This window comes from Eptesicus fuscus, chromosome 13 (genome assembly GCF_027574615.1).
Source record: "Eptesicus fuscus isolate TK198812 chromosome 13, DD_ASM_mEF_20220401, whole genome shotgun sequence".
NCBI lineage: Eukaryota > Metazoa > Chordata > Mammalia > Chiroptera > Vespertilionidae > Eptesicus > Eptesicus fuscus.
The window spans coordinates 71,893,225-71,913,844 of record NC_072485.1 but is presented as its reverse complement, the minus strand read 5'-3'; positions in this window follow the sequence as shown (position 1 = coordinate 71,913,844).

Here is a 20,620-nt window from a genome sequence, read left to right as displayed (position 1 = left end):
TAACATGAAAATAAAATCTTTAAACAAAAAAAAAAAACTTTCTTTTTCTAGATATGCAAGCTTTCTGTATTAATGGCTGGTGCATTTAAGCCAACAGAGCCCTGATATATTCTTTATCAGGAATGTGATTTACAAATCAGTCACCCACAGATGGCATCATCCGGTCCTAGAGAGATGGTGGGAAACTTAGTTGGATATGTAAATTTATAAATTATGGAGATTTCTGGCTATATGTAAAGCCATTAAAGTATAGATATAAATACAGCAGATCTATGTCTTAGAGATGATCCACAGTTAGTAGATTAGAAAGAGAAACAAAAAAGAATATCTTACCTATAAAAGGTAAGAAAAAGGGGACCAAAAGTATAAAAAATTATCTTATACTACTCTAAGAGGCTATTATGTACTTTTCAGGACATTGACACTTTATCTTGATCCTGTAGCTTATATTAAAATTACCTACAAATAAAATGTCACGACTAGATTACCATTAGCTTGCCCAAAAAGAAAAATGTGTTTAGATGATGATAAGATTCTTGGGGATAGAGGTTCAGTATTTGCTGGCTATAGAAAATGTATTATACAACACTACACTCCATCTAAATGACAAATAACAAATTAGAGCATTACCATTTTTATTTAGCTAAATTCCTAAAAAATGTGCAGGAGTAAAGCTCAGAGCTAGAAATACTATTATTAATTAGAAGCTTCTTTTGTTCAAAAATTGCCACTTGAGACTGAACAATGGGACCTCTATTGGGTCTACAATCTGTACTCTCACCTCTTCACCCCTACACATGCAGCAGTCACGTTCCTTACATGAAAGAGTCTTTGTTCTCTAAACAAAGGACTGGGGCACGGGTCTGCATTAACAAGATGCTGACTTATAGAGCACATCAACCACAAAAGTTTAATGAATCACTTTCGTGCCTGCCCTTGACCTTGCCAAGAATGCAATGTGTGCAGGAATCAAGAAACCTGTGAGGCCATATGCTGTGGGTCAGCCTTCGACTAGTTTCCGCCATCCAGCTGTCACTCTGAAAGTAACATTACATAAACATACATTTTTTTATACATGTGCAATTGTCCTGAATTTTGGTCACAGGGGAACTTGGCTGAGAAATAGTGTATTGGAGTTGTTCAAAGTAAGTAGGTTTTCAGATCGCAAACATGGGATTTGGAAGCTCTGAGTGTTCTTAGGCACTATCTTTCTCATTTTATGTTATTTAACTTTAATCCTTAAAAATACAAGTAACAGATTTTTTTCTATAAAAATATATAAGTAACAGTATCTAATAAAATCAATAATCAGACAACAGATACACAATTAAAGTAAAATTTTCTCTCTCCATCCCCAGAAATTACTGGTATTACCAATTTCTTTTAACATGCTTCCAGAATTTGTACATACTTGTAAACAAATATAGTGTTATATAATTTTTGCAAAATAAAATCACATTGTTCACATCATTCTGTTTTGCTTATACTTAGCAATGAATCCTAGCAATCTTTGCCTATCAACATATATGGCCTTCACAGCTTTTAGGGACTATGTAACATTTCACTTCATAGAATTATTATAATTCATTTCATAGATGTCCTTTTAATGGACATTTTTAATTATCCTCTTTTCTGACTATTTTCTCTTATCACAAGCAATTCTGTGATGTTTAGCTTTGCATATCTTAACATTATTTTGTGATTATAAATGTGGATTAAAACACTAGTCAGGGAAGTTCTATGTTATCTATTTGTTTTCAATAGGAGCAGCAGCAAAGAATTAAAAGATAATAACTTTGTAGTCACACTGACCTAGATTTGAATCCTAGTCTAGCCACTTATTTCCCAGAGTGTCTTTGGGCACAATGTTTAAATCCTCTGAGTCTTAGATTGCCTCTTTGTAAAATGATGACATGTCTCATACAACTAAAATTTTGGTCAAAACACAGTCTTAATCAGGTTTGGTTTTATTATGCTAAACTTTCTTAAAACAATGGCATATGTAAGTATTTTAAATCTGTAGCTAAGAGAGATTGGGAGACAGAGGAAGAGAAAAATGAACAAAGTCTAAGTGCAGAACTTTGACTTCTTTTTTTTCCCTAATTAATTGCATTGATGTTTTCTAGGTCCCGTTCCTTCTTCTCTGTTTTGTCCATTGATTATGAGGGTGTCTTCACCTTGTCTGCCCAACATGGTTCAATAACTAAGAAACTATTGTGGAAATCTATATAAATACTAAGAAAAGTCTGCCTGGTTGTTGTGCTAGATCCCCAGTGTAGGGTGAGTGGGAGACAGCAAATTGATGGGTCTCTCTCTCATCATTGATGTTTCTATCACTCTCCCCCCTCTCCCTTCCTCTCTGAAATCAATAAAAAATATATCTAAAAAGAGATCCCTTTCTATTGGGGAAGTTTTGAAGACAGCATTTAGCCAAGGAGAGCTCCCACTGTGGACAAAGATGTTATACCCTTGATCAATACCTATACTCTATGAAGTGATTTGTGTGCAGTACTCATAACCGTGTCCCATAAGAATCAAACACCTTCCTAGACATTTATACAGTTCCCTCCACCTGGTATGTTTTTCCTCACTTTTACTGTCCAATAATCCAAGGACAAGCTGAAAATCATCTTCTCCATACAATCTCTTTGAAATTTCTTTGAGAAGGGCATATCCTTCTCTTTCTAATTCCAATACCAATTTATGGCAGTTATCTCTTTCTTACACTACAGTGTAAGTGTATTTTGATTTTTCCAAAATAATTGAACCTCCCTGTAGTCATGGACTCCATCTATTTTGTTTACCTCTGTATTCTTAGAGTCCAGAGGTAGAGATGCTCAACAAATATCTGTTGTATATATGGGGGGAAAAAAGTTTAAGCTTCTTGTTCATATTATCTATGGTTTTGTCCAATAAATTTTTAATCTCTCAGTAATTTTTGTCAGAATTCAATAAATTTTATTTTGAACGATATGCTGTTACCATTTTTGAGGTCACAAACAGTTGAGTAGTATATGTAATTTCATTTGGTCCAACATAAAACTGATGGAGTAAATAGAATGATAGGTTGATAAATAAATGAAAACTCTCCACAGTTTTAAAATATGGCATGTCTGAATTAATCACATACATAAAGATTATTTTATTTTATGGCAAGTTATTGAGAGGTCAAGAAGGGAGAATTTGCATTATGAGATGTCACTCTGCCACATGGGGAAAATGTATTTCAAATACATCACTGGCCACAGGGAGGATTACACTACAGACTGCATACCCACCAGGCTTTTTCACCACCGCATTCATTTTTCTCTGCGCTCACAGAAATGAAAAGTCCCTGTACCCAAGTAAAACAATAAGCTTGCCTCTTTTTTTTTGTCCTTCCCTGGTGAGAATTCCAGCTCGGAGAAATTATCTTGCTACATTCCATTGTCAGAACGGTGAAGTCAGGGACATCACAACAATTTTGAATCAGGGCCAACTGTACACCTCAGGAGATTGGCTATGTGTCAGGTACATAGTAGTTGCTCAAAGGATGTGTATTGCACACATTAGCCTAATATGTGTCAGATACTACTAATGAGCTGGATTTCCCTCTGCAGTACTGTCAACTGTCCTTAAAATTTATGTTTGTGTCAAAGCATCACTGTGCAGAAATTAAAGCATGTGTTTTTGAGGGTGAAATATCAGTTCAAATCCTGTTTTTGAAATTAATTGCTAAATTTTACTATCTCCCTGGACCTTCAAGTTCTTACTTGTAAAATGACAAAAGGCTAATTTTATCTTATAAGGTCATTTTTTTTTGTTTCAATTCTTTAAGAGAAAACCAACTTAACAGACAATGATATAGTGGATTTTTAATAAATAATCATGAAAAAAAAACAAAAACCTTTCCATTTCATCTCTAGATTGTTTCATATTTCCTTGGACTGAGGACAGAGGTGCACATATACTAGATGCAGAAACAGGCTACTAAAACCAAAACATTGCATCTAATCCCAGAGACTGGACATATTGCTTTGGAAGTAGTAGTAATGATGGAATTGAAATATTATAATCACTCTGCAACAGAAGGAAGAGGAAAAAGAGGAAGAGAAATCTGTTATTTCTTTGGCCCTGACTATATACCAGAAACAATTTCAGAATCTTGCATAGATTGATAATTAATAATATATAATATGGCTAAGTAAAGATTTGGAATGGAGAATAGAAAATATGTAGAAAATGGGATAAGTAAGAAGACCATTTTAAGAATAAGTCCCGCCAAAACCGGTTTGGCTCAGTGGATAGAGCGTCGGCCTGCGGACTGAAGGGTCCCAGGTTCGATTCCGGTCAAGGGCATGTACATTGGTTGCAGGCACATCCCCAGTGGGGGTTGTGCAAGAGGCAGCTGATCGATGTTTCTCTATTATCGATGTTTCTAACTCTCTATCCCTCTCTCTTCCTCTCTGTAAAAAAATCAATAAAATATATTTAAAAAAAAAAAAGAATAAGTCCCAAGTCCTGGCTGGTGTATCTCAGTTGGTTGGGCATGACCCTGAGCACTGAAAAGGTTGTTGGTTCAATTTCAGGTCAAGGCACATAACCAGGTTGAGAGCTTGAGTCCCAGAGGGGCTGTGCAGGAAGCAGCCAATCACTGTTTCACTCTCACATTGATGTTTCTCTCTCTCTCCCTCTCCCTTCCTCTTTCTAAAAATCAATAAAAATATTTTAAAAAAAAGAATAAGTCTGCCCTGGCCGGTTTGGCTCAGTGGATAAAGCATCAGTCTGTGGACTGAAGGTTCGATTCCTGTCAAGGGCATGTACTTTGGTTACGGGCACATCCCCAGTGGGGAGTGTGCAGTGTGCAGGAGGCAGCTGATCAATGTTTCTCTCTCATCAATGTTTCCAACTCTCTATCCCTCTCCCTTCCTCTCTGTAAAAAATCAATAAAAAATATGTAAAAATAAAATAAAAAAATAAGTCCCAGTAAATTAATATCTAAATAATAGCAGTTGTAGAGTGTCAAGAATAAACATGGAGGAAAGAAAATTATCAAAGTATTAATTCAATTTATCATAAATATAGCACATTAATGTTAACATTTAATAGCCACTCACAGTACCCATTACAGTGGTTTTACAATGCTCACACTAAAAAACATTTTTTTGTGTGTGTGTAAATTTCAAGATATTGGGGGGAAAGAAAAAAAAATTAAAGACTTAGGAAGAGAAAAGGCAATGAACACAAAAAGGACCCAGATATTTAATGACATTGGAATTCAATAAAATACTAAAACTTAGGATAAAAATGGTCACTGTCTTCAAAATTCTGAAGGAAGAAGACAATGGTATCCAACTTAGAATTCTATAACCAGCCAAACTACCAAATAAGTATTTCTATGATATTTACTATGTGGCAGGCACTGTTGAAACACATTACACATATTAACACATTACATCCTTCAGCAATTTTAGAAGGTAGATATTGTTATCCTCATTTTACTTATGAGGAAATAGAGTAATGGAAAATTAAAAAAAAATGTGTCCTAAATTCACATCCTTGCTATGGGGGAGAACCAGAGTTTAAAACCCATAAACTTGTCCAAACATGATATCTGGCACCTTAACAACAACAAAAAAAAACAAAAACAAAAAAATCACAAAAAACAAACAAACAAGCAAACAAACTACTAGCCAAACAAAAACCTGGCCCAGATCAGGTGTAGTTTTATCATGCTAAACATAAAACCCTTTCTCAACTAAATCCAACAGAATGCCTCATCTATCTCTAAATACTTTTTAAATAATTACAGATTGCCTATATATTTTGTTTTGTGTTTTTTTTGTTTTTTTTTTTGTGTTGTGTGTGTGTGTTTTGCTACTACCTAAAAAAAAAAATCAGGTAACTGATCAAAACTTAGTTGTTGTTGTTTTTGTTTTTTTTGTTTTTTTAAATATATTTTATTGATTTTTTACAGAGAAGAAGGGCGAGGGATAGAGAGTTAGAAACATCAATGAGAGAGAAACATTGATCAGCTGCCTCCTTGCACACTCCCTACTGGGTATGTGTCTGCAACCAAGGTACATGCCCTTGACTGGAATCGAACCTGGGACCCTTGAGTCCGTAGGCCAATGCTCTATCCACTTAGCCAAACCGTTAGGGCCAAAACTTAGTTTTAATTATTACATGCATTTTCTTCTATTTTCCTTCCCTTTGTGTTTTCCCCCTAATTTTACTGAAAATACTAAACTTTTTAATGTGCTCCATTTGGTTATAAATTTGGTGACTGTGTTGATACACTGATCTCATCTTTACCCTGAATTAAAATGCAAACATATTCAATAGAACACAAAATATTTCAATAGCACAAGAATATTTCTAAAGCTTTGGTTTAAAAACATGCTTATAGAATGTGACTTTCCAGTGATCTAACTATTCTTTAAGCCTGGGATGTGTACCACCTAATTGAAATAGTTTCATAACCAGCCTTGTTCTTCATGTGTTTAATGACACAACTCAAAGTAACACATCAGTCACTTGGCTAATAAGCATTCTCTGAAGCTCATGGAAATGGAAAAAAAAATGCTCCTTTTATTCCTCCACTGTGTATCATGTTCCCCAACCATGTATTATTATTATTATTACCCAGTTGAACTAATCTAATTTTCAGTTGAATAAATCATAAGCCAGTTGATTCTCAAGCCTCCCAAGTTATTACTTCATCCAAAGATTTTACAACAGAGAACACTGGGAATATTTCAGATGACTCAAAATCATTTCTCTCTCTCTCTCTCAAAAGGTTATCAAAGTGTAAAAACTCTTACGTAGTTGAAAACTCCCATAATTGATTAGCACTGTACTGCACTGATCAAAAGAAACACTTAAAACAAATCCATTAAAATGCACAGTTAACTCATTAGATAGTACTACTTTTTCTAGTTATCAGGATATGTAGGAGCCTAAATGGCTTTTGGAGGTAGACATTCCCAGGTTTGGCCACCCAGGATCTAACTCCCCTTCTTGTCATAATAACACCCAGCAGAAGCTGTATCCCCTATTTTGATTTAGTCTCAGAAATCACACAATCTTGCTTCCACTGCAGTCTATGTTCTAAGGTAGTCACAAAGACCTGCTGTTTTTTCAAGGAGAGTGGAAATACAATGTCTCTTAATGGAGCAATACACGTTTCTGGAAAAGAAGGTGAGATCATAAATGTTACAGTCATTTTATATAAATTTGCCCAAATCACAATATACAATTATGCATGAGTCACAGATTTGTATGTATTTTGACAAAGGTCATTTTACTTCATTTAGTCCCAGAATGTGTGTATCTGATACTAATACTAGATTGATCACTACTTCTCAGAAACATAGCTCTATCCAAGTAGAGAGATAGGCATATTTCAGATGTGAATGAAGCCAGCCTTGAATTGAAGATTTCCTTTGGTAATATACATGATTGAAAAATAAGAAGAGACTTGTGTATTGTTGAAGTTGGGTAAGATAAACAATTTGTCTTTTTTTTTTCCCCTTGAATTCATCAAAGATAACTGTGTTTATATTACATTTTAATGATCTAAATGGATGCTTTCATTTTCTATGTTATTTCTTATTAAATTTATTGGAGTGACATCTATATATATAAAAGCCTAAGTTACTGAATGATGGAGTGACCAAACAACCAGTCGACCTGTGGCTATGGTGTGCACTGACCATCAGGGGGCAGGTGCTCAATGCAGGAGCTACCCTCTGGTGGTCAGTGCACTCCCACAGCCAACATCCCGTGACTGGCCAGCCAACCTCCTGCAGATCCCCCCGGCTGGCCAACCTCCCACAGCCCCTCTCCCTGGCTGGGTAACCTCCTGGCCAACCCCAATCAGCCCCCATCATTGGCATGAGGGACCCCACCCATGCACGAATTTATGCACTGGGCCGCTAGTTGGTTAATAAGATGATAGGTTTTAAGTGTACCATTTTATGATATATCATCTATATATCAACATTTTTGCTCACCACCCTAAGTCAAATAATTTTCCTTCAACATATAGTTGACACCCTTTACTACCTTACCATCCCCTTCCCTCATAACTATCACACTGTTGACGATCTATGAGTTTTGTTTTTCTTGTTTGTTCATTTGTTACTTTCACTTTTATATCCTTCATATGAGTGAAATAACATGGTTCTTAACTTTTTCTATCTGACTTTTCTTTTGGTTTTCTTTCAACCACTTAAAAAACAAAACAAACTCGATGTGATTGTTTTCAAAATATCCAGCTCTCTTCCAGCATACCTCCCACAGCCTGTTCAACAACTACTTCCACCCTCACAGAGCTTTCTCCAATACAATGACATGTTGCCAATAACAACAGAACTCAATTTCACAGTCTGTTAGAGGTACATTTCAATAGGTCTTGCAGAAAACGGGACATTTCATTTTCACACTGGAACCTGCTGGTGCCACTTGTCCTGTGACAGGCCACAGGAATGGCTCTCGCCTTCTGGTTTTTATCATCACCCCTGTGATCATAAACGTCTATCCGTTATGACAGAGGGACATAAACAAACTGTGAACAGAGCATTAGTTTCATTAACTTCTCTGATACCTCTCTCAGTATTGATGGGATTGACTCAGAGAGAAAATTCCACCCTGGACCTTGTTGCTTAAGAAACAAATACGATGTGTAATCCCAATCTTTCTCTGACAGGACAGAAGTCTTAAAGACAGTGCCTTCCCTTTCTGTGACACAGTTAAAATCTCCCTGCAAAGAGCAAACAAAGTCAACTTCTGAAGTCATAAATACTGTTAACTAGCAAGGACTGCAGGTCCCTGGCCTGAGTTTTATTTCTCCTTTGGAAGATATGGTTCCAGGTAATTCAACATTCAACTCCTGACATTGGAAAATCAGCATGTGGCAGGAAACACAAAATGTTACTCTGTTTGTACAGGACCTTGAGGGAAAGCTGTATTTTAGATATTATCATACGGCTCAACCCCACATTCAAAGGTACAGATAAAAACCTTTGGTCCTGATTATGCCAACACCATGCCTGTGGCATTGTTTTTGATTATCTGGAAGAACACAGGCAACACACACATCTGGGTCTGAATTTCATTTCTACTAATTCCTAGGTCTATGATCTTGGGCAAGTGACTTTGTAACCTGTGTTTTGATCTCCTTATTAATAAAATGGGAATAATAATAATAGTTGTTAGGTAAATTTGTTTGTGAGAATGAGAAGTGATAAGTAATAAAAATATACCACAGTGCTCACCAGGTAATCATCATTGACATAAGAGTAATCAATCAAAGTAATGAAATTATGCTATACTCTATATCATATTGTATGTTATAAATCACATAACAATCTATATTATAATAATATTATGTCTTTATTATTACTATTGCCAGACTACTAAATATTCTACTTTCCTTTTTTTAATATTTGTATTGCTTTCAGAGAGGAAGGGAGGAAAAGAGAGAGAGAGGGAGGGAGAGCGAGAAACATCAATGATGAGAGAGAGTCATTGATTAGCTGCCTCCTGCACACCCTACACTAGGTAGAGAGCCTGCATCCCAGGCATATGCCCTGACTAGTAATCATACTGTGACCTTCTGGTTCATAGATTGAAGCTCAACCACTGAGCCATGCCAGCCGGGAAAGATTCTACTTTCTATCTTGGTTTTGAACAAAATGATGAGAATTAAGAGAAGCTAAATATATAAGCATTTTTAGCAGTATATGTTCTTCACCCTTATTTACTTATTAATGTTTTAAGCATTCATTTTCATGTGCAGTGTTTCTTTACCCACCACCCAAGTCAACCTGAGTTCTTACTCTCCTCACTCCAAACTCCTACTGCATCTGACGTACATACAGTCAGTCCTTACTTAACATTGTGGGAGGTTCTTGAAATTGAGACTTCAGGTGAAACAGCATATAACAAAACCAACTTCACCACAGACTAACTGATATATACATAAGAATTAGATTCCTACAGCATATTTTTGGTCACAAAAACATCACCAAACTTCTATATAAAGATCTAAAACACTTCTAATATTCAACATTGAAATAAATGGGAGCTACACATACATTTAAGAAAGATTCATAAAAACAAGAAAGAAAATTATTTTCTGGCCTGCTTCTTTCAGTTTAGGGTCAAGGGTGGCAGGATCCTGTCTTGGAAGCTCAGATACAAGAAAGGAACCCACCCTAGAGAAGATGCCCTTTCATCCTGGGGCCTCTCAGACCCACACACATGCTCACTCATACCAGGACAATTTAGCCATGCCAATACAACTAACATGCACATCTTTGGGATGTAGGAGGAAACTGGAGTACCAATTAAAGCCACACAGACATAGGGAGAATGTGAAAACTCCATGGAGACAGTGGCCCCAGTCTGGAATTGATTTGTTCCCATCAATGTTATCTACAAAAGGTGTTGAAGGATAGGGCATTATTTGAGAAACTTATAATTAGATTATAGTACTTAGTGCACAGTCTGTAATTTCTGTTTCACTGCTCATGCTTTATTGCACATTCTCTGTCCCTCCAGAACACAACCCACCCTGCCATGAATAATTGAGCAGAGCTGGAAAAATTCATGGACCCACCCTGACTCCACCAACTTCCAGGGGGATCTAGGGCTTCCTGACAATCCTATATTTCTGGTCCTTTCACTTAGAGGACTGTTTCTTACCTTCTCTTCTCTCATCAAATTTCTAAAATCTTCTCCAACCTCTTGGCTGATAACGTATTTCCTCTTTTGCTAACGAGGATCCAGCAGAAAGAACTTTTCCAAGCTTCCACCACAGACACACAGCATGTGGCTATGTTGATCTGTCTATTTCTTTACACCAAACCCTCCACTTTTGTATCACTTCCCAGCCTCTCTCATTCTTCAGGGACATTAATTAAACAATCCTTTCTCCCCTCCTCATCAACTCTACTCTCTCTGCTGGATAATCCCCAGTTGTTGTGCAAACATACCTTTATAGTTCTGTCTTCGAAAAATTCCTCCCTGAACTCTATTGCCCTCCAGCTACCATCCCATTTCTCTGCTTTTCTTTATAGCAAAACTCCTCAAAAGAATTTTCTATATCCTCTATCCACAATGAATTCCCTCCCCTTCTCTCTTGTACTCATTCCAACCAGGCTTTCTTCCCCATCACTCTACTGAGCTGCTCTTGTCAAAATCAAGAAACCTTGCTCCATAGAGCTATCCTACATGTAGCATCTGACACCATTTCTCTCTCTCTCCTCCTTGAAATACTTTCTAAATTTTGGTCTGGGAAGATTCTACTTTAGAAACTCTGCACTCACAGTTCCCTCTGCTGGATTTAATTTTCACATAGATGTCTGTATTTCTCAGTATTGCTTTCTTTCATCTTTTTGTTCAAATGTTATTTTCTTACTGTAGTTTTATTTTTTTTGTAATTTAAAAATTTTCTACATTTCCCCACCTTTAAGCCCTAAATATTTCCCTCCCCTGCTGTATTTTTTAAAGCAATTTTGCTGTAAAATATATATTTTACTCATTGACTTACTTACAATTTGGTGCTGGTTCCTCATCAGTTCATTATTTATACTCTCACCCAAGATCATCTCATTTTGTTTCATAATGTTAAGTAATATGTATGTGCTAATGACTCCCACATTTCTTCAGCCAAAATCTCTCTCTGAGGTTAGACTCATTTATTAAGTACAGTATTTCTAATTAGATGTCTAATAAGCATTTCAAAATATCTCGCATAGCACTCCTAATTCTCACTTCTCATTTTGGAAATCTGCCTCTTCCTTCATCTTCTACACCTCAGTAAGTGGCACCAGGTATCTGATGGCTTATACCAAACCCAAGTAATTCTTCATTTTTCAATTTCCCTCATCCCCACTCCCAATCAATCAACATGTCTTTTCAGTTATGTTTTCCATATACTGGTGTATCTACCTAAATCTTTTCAATGCCACTGTAATCACTCTAGCCCAAGTCACCATCATGGTTTGTTTATATTGCTACCATGGCTACCTAAATGATCTCCTTACATTCCTACACACTTGTTTATAATTCAGAGTAATTTTGCTGTACATTTATATCAGATAATAACATCCTCTTGCTTAAATTCTCCAATGCCTTCCAATTTCATTTATATACAACAAGCAGAATAAAACGAAGAAACAGAATAAACTCCAATATTTTCTCATATTCCCAGAGGCCCCGCATAATCTGACCTTTGCCACCTTTTTGAATGTGTTCTCTGTGTTCTAAAACTCAGAGTTTTCTTTTAGCTCCCTGAGCAAAGCCCTTCGATTCTTTCCTCTGGGTATTTGAGCTGTTTCTTCCTGCATCAGATAGGTGCTATCCCACACTTTTTAAAATGTCTCTCTTTTGCTTAACTCCACAGGTGATAGAAAAGATGACTTAACTCTATTGTCTAAAGCACCAAACCCTCTTCTCCTTCATGTGCCTCTAAGTCTAGTCACTATTCCAAGCCCTTGCTTCATTTTCTTCATAGCAGCTAAGATTACCTGACATATTCATGCTTATTATACTTCAAGCTTATTACATTCAATAACTACCAAACCATCCTCCCTTATAGGAATGTAAGTGCATCCTTGACTATCCTGCTCACAACTGTTTCCTCAAAGCATACAACATATACATAAAGGCTACCAAATATATTTTGTGTGACTATTTTAGTGCTATCTACTTTAGACTGGCTGTTCATGTCCCTTGGGTTACAATGTCCCAGTATACAAAAAAGGTTAGATAATAGCCACTTTGGTAGAATTCCAAGATCACATATACAGATGCCATTGTAAATGCTATGGACCCTACAGAATACAGTAATAATTATTAATAAAACAGTTTAATTCCAACATTTATGCACCTTTTCTTTCTTATTTCACTTTCCATCCTTATCCCCTGCATTACAAGTATTTCCCAATGTAACATTTGTTTATATTTCTCTGTTAGCATATGTCCCAACCTTCCAAAGTTTATTAAATTCTACAAATATCAAATGTAGTGGAAAAGATGTTCACTTTTATTAATCCAAATTGGTAGCAACTGAATATAATGGAAAGTACATGGGTTTTGCCCAGCTGGCATTGCTCAGTGGTTAATGTCAACCTATGAATCAGGAGGTCATAGTTTGATTACCGGTCAGGACACATGCCCAGGTTGTGGGCTCAATCCCCAGTGTGGGGTGTGCAGGAGGCAGCCGATCAATGATTATCTTTCATTATTGATGTTTCTCTCTCTCTTTCTCTCCCTCTGCAATCAATAAAAATATAGTTAAAAGAAGAAAGTGCATGGGTTTTGAAATTACATATAACCAATCACAATTTTACTAGTCATGTGACAGCACATTATGTTTACATAGAGTGCATTTTTTTCATGCAATCTTCTTAAAAAATGATTTGAATTTTTAAAGTTCCATAAAATTTCTCAAAGCATTTACTCAAGGTATTAGAGCTCATGATTTCATACAGGGTTAAATTTTATCAACATGGATGGGTAGAATACCATGCCAATTTACCCCAGTGAATATTGGAATTCATAGCACAACTCCTTTCTTACATTACATTACATGCCCTCCCTACTTCTTTAATCACATTTGATATATATACTCATTTCTGATTACTTTTGAGGTCAATAATTCATGTCCTTGCAGTTCTTCTGGATGTTTTTCCAGAAGAGCTCTGGTTATTCTCCATGGAAGGTCACCTTATTCTGTCACCCATAATTCTTTTATTTATTTATTTTTTAAGTAACATAGGTTAGATAATAGCCACATTGGTAGAATTCCAAGATCACATATATAGACGCCATTGTAAATGCTATGGACCCTACAGAATACAGTAATAATTATTAATAAAACAGTTTAATTCCAACATTTATGCACCTTTTCTTTCTTATTTCACTTTCCATCCTTATCCCCTGCATTACAAGTATTTTGCTCAAGAGATTTTATTTATTTATTTTAATACATTTTTATTGATTTCAAAGAGAAGGGGAGAGGAAGAAAGAGATAGAAACATCAATGATGAGAGAGAATCACTGATTATCTGCCTCCTGCATGCCCCCTACTGGGGATGGAGCCCACATCCCGGGCATATGGCCTTGACCAGAATTGAACCGGGGACACTGCTGTCCTCAGGCCTACGCTCTTGCCACTGAGCCAAACCAGATAGGGCAGCAACAGGAGTTTTAATGAGACTGGCCCTCCTTAGCAAGGACATTGGCCATAAATTATGAGCTTTGGGAAGAAGAGGCAGCCACAAAACAAACAAACAAACAAACAAAAATCTCCTATAGCTACCATTTTGTCAAGTTCAATGGGAATGCCATCAGCTTAGCCCAGAATATGACTTTCACTTTCCTCGTTAACTGAACATCTATGTGGGTGTCAGATAAACATCAAGAAAAGAAGCTTGATATAAAAGCATGACATATCAGTGCTCCTTGATTATATGTGTTCTGATAAAGAAATGACTTACATTTTTACTTCCCAGCAGTGACGCTAATAATTACACAGCCTTCATTTTAGAATATAGGCTGCTTCCACACATGTAGTCAAAACTATTTAATGCAGTTTCACCAAATGAGTAGCAGTGAATGTAAAGGAGTTTCTCAGTCGAACTAGATGAGAGACTTGGATCCATCTGGTGAAGCAGTAAGTAAAGCTCAAAGAGATCAAAGTTGAGGCCTGCTGCCACTTTAAAAGTTCTGCACATACTGATTTTCATCTGCTTCTTTGGGGAGTGCAAATGGCAGGTCCTTATCTCTAAGTCACTAGAGGCAACCAGAATAGACTGGAATGTAAAAGAAGAATATTGCAGTCACTCTGCATCTGTGTGCCAACAGATTGCCTGGATTTCACTCTCAGCTCTCCACTGAGATCAGAGAGCAGCAGACACAGTAGAAGTTGCCCAAGTTCAAATGTGAAAACCACAACCAGATGTCCCTTTCCTGTCATAGATTCACAGCAGATATCAAGAGGCTCTTCACACACTGCTTTGACTGAAGTTTTTCCTTTTTTCAAAAATATATTTTTATTGATTTCAGAGAGGAAGGGAGAGAGAGAGAGAGAGAGAGAGAGATAGAATTATCAATGATGAGGGAGAATAATTGATTGGCTGCCTCTTGCATGCTCCTGACTGGGGATCAATCCTGCAATCCAAGCATGTGCCTTGACCAGAAATCGAACTTGTGACCTCCTGGTTCATGAGCCAATGCTCAACCACTGAGCAACACCAGTTGCCCCGCCCCTTTTTTTAAAATTCATTTGAGAAGTGGGTGTTACGTTGCATACAAGGAGAGTTCCCAATGGTAGCCCTTGAATTCACATCCTGATTCATTTATAAGACATCTATATATATATAAAAGCCTAAGTGACTGAACGACCAAACAATTGAACAACTAGTTGACCAGTCGACCAGTCGCTATGATGCACCCTGACCACCAGGGGGCAGACACTCAATGCAGGATCTGCCCCCTGGTGGTCAGTGTGTTCCCACAGCGGGTGCACTGCTCAGCTGACCAATGGGCACCAGATACAGGGCTCACAGCTGGCGAGCATGCCTCTCCTGATCGGGACTGACTGGGCACGTGCCCACAGCAGGCACAGCAGGGCCAGAATGAGCAGGAGCATCAGGCAGGAGCAGCGGGCGGCATTAGACTGCCACTTTCAGCCCGATTGCTGCAGGCCACACCGAGGAACTCCTCCACTGCACCAATCCATGCACCAGGCCTCTAGTATATTAATAAAACTGTTACTACGCTTTTCAACCACATTTCTATAGAAAGTCACCATTGTTAGCCTCACACCCATGGATAAAAAAGGGCTGAAACATATATGCATACAATTTCTTTGGTTGATCTCTTACTACCCACCAACCTATGGACACAGACAATAGTGTATGAAGGCTTGGGGTAGGGGGGTGGGCATGGGCTAGAAGGGGTCAATAGGGGAGAAAAGGGGGACTTATGTAACACTTTCAACAATAAATACTTTTTTAAAAAGAAAGAAGCTAAAATATAAAAAGAAAAGGGCTCTATAGAAAATATCTCTAAATGAAATTTTTTCCTGTTAAGGTAAGTTATAGAAGACCACTTAATTGCAAATACCTGGGAAATGTCTAGGCTTAGAAAACAACTTGGAAATGACTTAAAAGTAGAGAGATCTCTCAGAACTAGTTTCCATAGGGCAATTGGACATTTTTTCATCAAACTTCTTGCAAAATATATTACAAACAGTGTTGGTTGTAAAGGTCTTTAAATGTCTCTTCACATGTAAGTGGAATGCATGTAATTCCTTTATGATAATGTCTACAAGGGAAAGGCAGGTAATACTGGGTGGACCACAGGGCAGCAGCTGATAGACTGCTGTTTCCTTGAGTCTTGTCTACACTGGTTACCTTAATACAAGACTAGCATAATGGCAGCTGTCTCTGTCCCAAGATAAATTGTAGTGGTATAATGAATGATGGCCTAGAGCTAGAACAGCCAACCTGATCAAGCTTTTGCCTCATTCAGAAAACTCGCCTGCCAGTATGTCTGTATAAGCAGAAAACTGACACAATATTTATCTAACTGAAGGGAAATCCAGGTGGCAGCTATCTGAAATATCTCTTTCCTCAATTACTCTTTTTTTGAAGTAATGAAAGAAGAAGAAAAACTTTCTGAGACCAAGGACAGGGTTCTCTATATAACGGAAAGTGCAGGTAATTTTTCAGGTCCTTCCGAATCACCAGGATCCCTGAATCTCAAAGACCCCTGCTAGGTAAGATGCATTTCTTCTTCCAGGTTTGTATGGCAGAGTCCACTCCATTTGTCTCATTAGAACTACCCTTTGATGCAAGAATTGTATGGTTTAGAGCAACCTTTAGCATTTCCTTGAGGAGACCTAGCATCTGTTCCTTGATATCATCATACTCCCACTCAAATTCTGCTCCCTTCCCTGAACACTTTTATTCAGTAAATGAAAAGCATAATCCACTAATTTACCCAAGTCAGAAACCTGGGATTTCTTATGTTTATGATTAATTAAGTTTTGACAAAGGTATCAAGACCATTGAATGGAGACATCTAAGACTTTTGATAGCTAGTTGTGGGATAATTGTATGTCCACAACATAAACTTAAACTGTTATCTCACTAAATACAGAAATGAACAAAAAATCAATCACAAACCAAAATATAAGAACTACCACTCTTAAAAGTTCAACAAGAAAAAAAAATAGAATAAAATCTTCATTATCTTGGGTTGGGCAAATGTTCTTATATATAACACCAAAAGCAGATCCAATAATATAAAAAAAAGATAAATTGATTTCATTAAAACATAAAACGATTGTGCTTCAAAAGATAATCAGAAAACAAAAATGCAAGCAACATAGTAGGAGAATACATTTTCATAATCACCTATCTGATAAGAATTTGGATAAAGAACACATACAACTCAGTAGGAAGATGAACAAAGAATTTAAAAATCAGAAAGGGATTTGAATGAGCATTTTACTAAGGAAGATATATGAATAACTAATAGGCACATTAAAATATCATCTTTAGTCATTAGGTAAATACAAACTAAAACCTCAAGGATATATGATAGCAACCTTTTAGTGAAAAACAAAACAAAACAAAACAAGTGTTGAACATTGAGAAACTTGAATGCTTATACATTGTTGGTAGGAATGTAAAGTGATACAACTACTTTATTTATTTATTTATTTATTTATTTATTTACTTATTTATTTATTTTTATAGCTACTTTAATCTGCACCTGTGGATATGTGTGTTTTTTATTTTATGTTTTATTTTAGAGAGAGAAACATCAATGTGTGAGAGAAACATCAATTGGTTGCCTCCTATACACCGGGGATTGAACCCTCAACCTTCTGGTGTATGGGACAATGCTCCAACCAACTGAGCTCCCCATCCAGGGCCATACAGCTACTTTAGAAAACAGTTTGGCAGTTATATTGTTAAATATAAACTTACCACATGACCTAGCCGCTATACTATTAAGAATTCAAAAGAAATAATATGCTTATAAAAACACATGTACCCAATATTCATTGCAGCATTATTCATAGTAGCCCAAACTAGAAAGACTCCAAAGCTCATGTCCTGAAAATGTGATAAACAAATGTGGTATAACCATAAAATGAAATATCACTCAGCAGTAAAAGGAATAGAAAGGAATAGAATACTGATACATGCTACAACAGGGATGGACTAGAAAAATATTAAACTAAGTGAAAGAAGCCAGATACAAAAGACTACATATTGTGTGATTCCATTTATATGAAATGCACAGAAAAGGCAAATTTATAGATACAAAACAGATTTGTGTTTGCTTAGGGCTTTGGGTGGGAAGAGGGAATACCAGCAAAAGGCTCAGTGTTTTGTTGGAATTCTTAGATTAAAACCTCAGTTTATAAAAACAAAAGCTCTCACTATGCCAAACCACCCAGATATGAATGATTAATGGCTGATCAAAAAAGAATAAATAGTCCATGATCTCATCCTATATAATAAAAGCCCAGCGACCATAACAGCAGAACGAGCAGAACGACTGCTTGACTAGTCACTATGAGGTGCACTGACCACCTCTCGGTCTCTCCCCCTGGCTGGCAGGCTCCGATCGCCAGATGGTGAATGGGGAACCAGGGTGGGTGGTGTAGGGGGGTAGGATGGCGAGCAGATGGAATGGCCTACCTCTTGGTCCCTCCCCCCGGCCTGCAGGCTCCGAGAGCCAGATGGTGAACGGGAAGCAGGGTGGGTGGCTGGGAATGCGGGTTCGCCAGGCCAAGGCCCCCACTCTGCTAGTCGCCCCATACACAACGGCTGACCCATGGCAGGGGTGGGGCTGGTGAGCAGGTGGGAACAGCCAGCCTCTTGGATTCTCCCTTGGCCGTCAGGCTCCCTTCACCCGATGGTGAACAGGGAACCCGGGTGGGTGGCAGCAGTGGGACAGGACTGGCAAACAGCCGAATGGCTGACCTCTCAGTCCCTCCCCCTGGCTCTCATGGTGAACAGGCTCTAATAGCCACATGGTGAACAGGGAATCAGTGTGGGTGGCAGGGGATGCGGGAGGCACCAGGCCAAGGCCCCTGCTCTGCTGGTCACCCCACACACAGAGGGCGACATGTGGCGGGGGTAGGGCCTCTCAGTCCCTCCCCCCGGTCATCAGGCTCCCATCGCCTGATGACAAACTGGGAACCCAGGTGGGTGGCGGCAGGGGGTGAGGCCGGCTGCCAGCAGTGGGGAAGATGTCCCTGATCACAGGCTAGGCCTATGGATCCTACCTGTGTGTGATTTTGTGCACCAGGCCTCTAGTTTATAATAATAAAAGCATAATATGCTAATTAGACTGGACGAACTTCCAGAAGGAAGCCAGGGCTGCAAGGGAAGCCCAGGTCCCAGGGGAAGCTGGTGATAGCAGCTGGGAAAAGGAAGGCATACTCTTCCACAATTTTTGTGCATCGGGCCTCTAGTTTCTTTATATCTATATCATCTATATCTATATCTATATCTATATCTATATCTATATCTATATCTATATCTATATCATCTATATCTATATCATCTATATCTATATCTATATCTATATCTATATATCTATATCTATATCTATCTACCTATATCTATATCCATATCCATATCCATATCTATATCAACACACACACACACATATATACATACTAGAGGCACGGTGCACAAAATTCGTGCACTTGGGGAGGGGCGGCCCTCAGCCCAGCCTGTGCCTCTTGCAGCCTGGGACCCCTTGCTCCTTACCACCCTCCTGCTCGCTGCTCCTTATTGCTTGGCTTGCTGCTCTTTAGCGCTGCCATAGAGCGCACTGACCACCTGGGGGCCAGCTCCTGCATTGAGCCTCTGCTCCCTGGTGGTCAGTGCGTGTCATAACGACTGGTCATTCCACTATTTGGTCAATTTGCATATTTGGCTTTTATTATATAGGATATATTTCTTTATTGATTTCAGAGAGGGAGAGAGAGATAGAAAAATCAATGATGAGAGAGAATCATTGATTGGCTGCCTCTTGCATGTCCCCTTACTGGGGATCAAGCCCGCAACCCGGGAATGTACCCTTGGCCAGAATTGAACCTGGGACCCTTCAGTCCACAGGCTAACATTCTATCCACTGAACCAAACCGGCTAGGGCATTATTATTTCATTTCTTCAAGGAGACTGCCCCAAATCAGTTTCTTTACAATTACTCACTCAGTCTGTGGTTGGCCAAACTGGAAAATAAATAAAATTAAATGTCATTCAGCAATAAAAGGGAATGGCTATCACTATGCAAGCTACCAAGATATGGATGGCTTAATATATGCCTATTTCCCTTCTCCCTGTCAAATTAAGTTCTGCCATCTCAAATTGACTTTTAAACTCACTCCTTCCCCACTGAGACAAAAGAACTTGGCATTCACAGCAGTCATATACAGGCTATAACAGCAGGTAAAAGTCGCCTTAAATATCTAAATGCTAATTAGTATAATGTATAATCATCCCAAAGTGCATGGAAGCTGAAGTATGTCACAACACATAGATGGCTTCGACCTGGCCTTTATTTTTTCCAACTCCATTTTCTTTAGAGAATA